This window comes from Coregonus lavaretus (genome assembly GCF_964263955.1).
Source record: "Coregonus lavaretus genome assembly, contig: HAP1_SCAFFOLD_497, whole genome shotgun sequence".
Lineage (NCBI taxonomy): Eukaryota > Metazoa > Chordata > Actinopteri > Salmoniformes > Salmonidae > Coregonus > Coregonus lavaretus.
This window is the reverse complement of record NW_028157881.1, coordinates 105,001-110,000: the sequence shown is the minus strand read 5'-3', so window position 1 is coordinate 110,000 and position 5,000 is coordinate 105,001.

Sequence of the window (5,000 nt, the reverse complement as noted above, 5' to 3'; positions counted from 1 at the left end):
ACTCGATACATGTTGTACCACAAAAGGCTCTTTTAAGAGCCACCCACCTCTTTCCATAGAAAGCGCATTGATTTCCATGTACTACCTGTCGTGGAAAAGAAATTACGCACACTAGGCTACTTTTACGCACACAACATTGTCCCACTCTGGGTGTGTGCGAAGGGAGAGGCATATAATAGAGGGCCAAAATGGCTCAGAAATTCGACCTCACGAGTGCACCCTCACCAGCCATTTTTATATATGAGCCACTGGGCTATTCCCGTTCAGAGGCAGGCTGCTGTGATGTGTTACAAGTGCCATGTAATAACAATAACAATACTATAGTGGCTTCGAATTGAAACTCACGAGTGCACCCTCAACAGCCATTTTTATATATGAGCCACTGGGCTATTCCCGTTCAGAGGCAGGCTGCTGTGATGTGTTACAAGTGCCATGTAATAACAATAACAATACTATAGTGGCTTCGATTTCAAACTCAAGAGTGCACCCTCACCAGCTGTTTGTTTCCCATTTGGAGAGAAATAATGTGTGGATGTCATTTCGGACATTTTGGCGCTCACGCGAAATGACACAAAGTAACAAAGTCGGAGGGAAACAAAGTAGCCTCTCACTCGCTGCCTGTGGGTGGGAACCGGCTTAGGGCTGTCTGTCTGTCCATCTGTCTGTCCCTCGCTCCAATTGGATAAGGCCACACCGGCCCGGTGGCCAATCGTTGCCTCTTGTGGCGAGGTATATGTACGGCTCTCGAAGTGGCGAGCGGCTCATTCAGACTTTCTGTGACTTTCTCAAGCTACCAATATGAGCGGAAGAGGCAAAACCGGAGGCAAGGCCAGGGCGAAGGCAAAGACCCGTTCATCCCGTGCTGGCCTCCAGTTCCCCGTGGGCCGTGTGCACAGGCTGCTGCGCAAAGGCAACTACGCCGAGCGTGTGGGCGCTGGCGCACCAGTCTACCTGGCCGCCGTACTCGAGTACCTGACTGCTGAGATCCTGGAGTTGGCCGGCAACGCTGCCCGTGACAACAAGAAGACTCGTATCATCCCCCGTCACCTGCAACTGGCCGTCCGTAACGACGAGGAGCTGAACAAACTGCTCGGCGGTGTGACCATCGCTCAGGGTGGTGTGCTGCCCAACATCCAGGCAGTCCTACTCCCCAAGAAGACCGAGAAGGCAGTCAAAGCCAAGTAAATTCGCTACTGCGACTTCAACTTGACTACTCAACCCCCAAAGGCTCTTTTAAGAGCCAACCACCTAGCTCTCCAAAAGCGCAAAGTACCTTTCTATGACCGCAATACATTGAGTGGGTGTATACACAACTATTTCGACATTCTGTGCCCACATGAGGCCTTGCATGAACAACAACACCTACTTGGCCTCATTTGCCATAGCAGGCTAGCATTAGATGATACGTGCCTATAAGCTGTCACTCTTGACTTTGGCGACTATTATTGCGCGTAAAGGGCCGGCGGCGTCCTATTGCGCGCGCACCGGGAGTTTGAGTTTTGGAGAGGCCGGGCCTCCCGTCCAATGGCCAACGGAGGAGGCCTGCGAAACGGGCCAATCGGGGTGGTGGGGAGATGGTGTCCAATCAGCAGGCGCCACTGCCGGCTTTATAAACTTCACATAGGCATTTCGAGGCTATACTCCCGACTGTCAGAGCAGCGCCATGGCCAGAACCAAGCAAACCGCTCGCAAATCCACCGGTGGCAAAGCCCCCAGGAAGCAGCTCGCCACTAAGGCTGCTCGCAAGAGTGCCCCGGCCACCGGCGGTGTGAAGAAGCCTCACCGTTACAGGCCCGGCACCGTGGCTCTGAGAGAGATCCGTCGTTACCAGAAGTCCACTGAGCTACTCATCCGCAAGCTGCCCTTCCAGCGCCTGGTGCGAGAAATCGCCCAGGACTTCAAGACCGACCTGCGCTTCCAGAGCTCCGCCGTGATGGCCCTACAGGAGGCTAGCGAGGCTTACCTGGTCGGCCTGTTCGAGGACACCAACCTGTGCGCCATCCACGCCAAGCGGGTGACCATCATGCCCAAGGACATCCAGCTGGCCCGCCGTATTCGCGGAGAGCGCGCATAAATGAGGATGACCTGAACTCGAATATCCCCCAAAGGCTCTTTTAAGAGCCACCTCCATATTTCCATCAAAAAGGCACAATTGTTCCATGTATACACGCACCTCTACATTAGCCACCATGTATGTTGTTCACTAACACGTCTAAAAGCTACGTATTGCACCTTTTTAGTTGCCTGAAGTCTAGCTTCAATGTTTGTGTGTGTGTATATACACAACCATCTGGCATCATCCACTTCCTTTGAACTATATAGTAACACAGTAAAATGCTTTACAAAGGAGGGGAAAAAGAAACGAGTGATAATATAGGCCGAATAGTAACAAGAATTGTGTTCAGATGAATAATTGACACTATTAGTTGTGTGTAATAATAGCCTTGCATGCAGTCCAGAAAAAACATTGCATGCCAACTTACTTTGAAAGTCCCATGTTGCAGTGCTGCTGAGAGACTCATGCAGAGGCCCAAACTTTACAATGGAGCACGGAGGCCATCTTGTGGTTAAATGTGGGTACTGCACCTCATGGTGAGTCCCTTTCAGCATTTGCTCTTTAGGCCAGCGTTTCCCAAACGCGGTCCTGGGGTCCACAAGGGGTGCGCGTTTTGCGTTTTGCCCTAGCACTCCACAACTGATTCTAATACTCCCAGCTTGATGATGATGAGTTGATTATTTGAATCAGCTGTGTAGTGCTAGGGCAAAAACTCCCAAAATGTGGCCCGAGTTTGGGAAACCCTGCTTTAGGCTAATACTAGCCTATTAGGATGACTTGGTTCGATCGCTTTAATGGCAACTGCTGAACTCTGGTTTCACTAATTACTTGTCCCAGGTCACCATTATGAATCCAATAGCAAAACAAATGTTTCAAAATAGCTCAATAGTGAAAAAAGGCCAGGAAATGATGGGTTCTCAGCAATATTTCACCAACAACCAATCACTATTCACGCATAGACATTAGGATCATCAACAAATATTCCTAAGTCATACTACAAAAGGGTTGTAACGAAATGGATTTGTCTGTTCAATGCAAGTTCAACGTCAAAGAAAAAGTGCATCACCACAACAAACGTGTCTTTAGATACACTGTAAAAAATGACTTTGTGGAATGTACTCAAGCTATTACAGTCAACAAAAGCACACGTCATATTGTTGAGTAGATCTTTTTGCTTGTTTTTATGAGTAGATAAGCTTGAGTAAGTTGAGTTGATGTGGTCCAATACATTGAGTAAAGATGATAGAGACGTAAAAAGGATTATATTACGTTGATTCGACTCAAATAGACATTGTGTTATTTTACCTGAATGATTCATCCTATTATGTATTTAGACCAACTTACTTTGGATTCACTCAATCACATCCCTTAAGAGAAAAGGTATCCGGACACCGGGAATCCATTTATTTAAACATCAACGGTTTGCAAAACATCTGTTATTATGAGTTGACAAATTACGTAATTGCAATCAACACTGCAGGTAAATCATGATTGCTGCAGGTAGGCAACACCGTAGAAATAGGAACTACAACACTAACAACAAGTGACATTTACTCCTGATGTACTGACTGACCTGTTGCAACCTCTACAACCACTGTGCTTATTATTTGACCCTGCTGGTCATCTATGAACGTTTGAACATCTTGGAGAAAAATGTGTGAAACCACTGCCTATATGAGGAGCTGTCGTTGTTTGTTTTATTACCACATACTTATGGAAATTGCACCGGTTGAGAGATGATGGCTCTCTTGTGCCTACGGTGAAGGGTACTTCTGATCCAGCAGGTGGTGCTAAGATCCCTCCCTATATGACTTGAATGATGAGTTGATTTATTCCTTATAGCTCCTAATGATTTTAAGGCCAGTGTTGGCAAACATTACTTGTGCTCCAGCAGGTGGCCATGACATCCCTCCCTATATGACTTGACTGACCAGTTAGTTGATGGACTCCTTATAGCTCCTAAATTTAATGATTTTAAGGCCAGTGTTGGCAAACATGACTTCTGCTCCAGCAGGTGGCCATGAAATCCCCCCCTATATGACTTGACTGACCAGGTAGTTGATGGACTCCTTATAGCTCTTAATGATCTCAAGTGTCTGTGTTTTTATGTGGTTAGGAGTTTTGCTCACTGCGTGTCCCCCTTCCATTTCAGTGTTTCCCAACTCCAGCGGTAGAGTAGGCTACCCCCAACAGGACCCATTTTTCTTGTAGGCCTGGACAGCCACAGCTGATTGAACAACCTGTCACCTAAATTACCAAGTCCTCAATGAGTAGAATCAGGTGCAACAACAACAACAACAACAACAACAACAACAACAATATGAGGAGAGGGACACAGTGTACTAGCTGATCTCCCAGTTGTCACAGTTTGGCCTTGTGTTCCACATAGCCTATATCAGTATTTGAGTATGTTTCCCGCGCACGTTAGTTGCTTTCACGTCATCTTTGAAATCGCTCCTCCCTAGTCCCCTAGAACGAGCGCCCTCCCCTTTGCAACGCCTCCGAACATATAACAGAGGCGCGCTTTCTGTGCCGCCGGCCTCAATCAGGTCGACCAAACGCAGATAATAGCGCACCGCGCACCGGCGCTGAAATCATTCATTCACTTGAACTCAACTAGCGAACACACCATGTCCGGAAGAGGCAAAGGCGGCAAGGGACTCGGAAAAGGAGGCGCCAAGCGTCACCGCAAAGTTCTCCGCGATAACATCCAGGGAATCACCAAACCCGCTATCCGCCGTCTGGCTCGCCGCGGCGGCGTGAAGCGTATTTCCGGTCTGATCTACGAGGAGACCCGCGGTGTCCTGAAGGTGTTCCTGGAGAACGTGATCCGTGACGCAGTCACCTACACCGAGCACGCCAAGAGGAAGACCGTTACCGCCATGGACGTGGTCTACGCTCTGAAACGTCAGGGACGCACCCTGTACGGTTTCGGCGGTTAAAC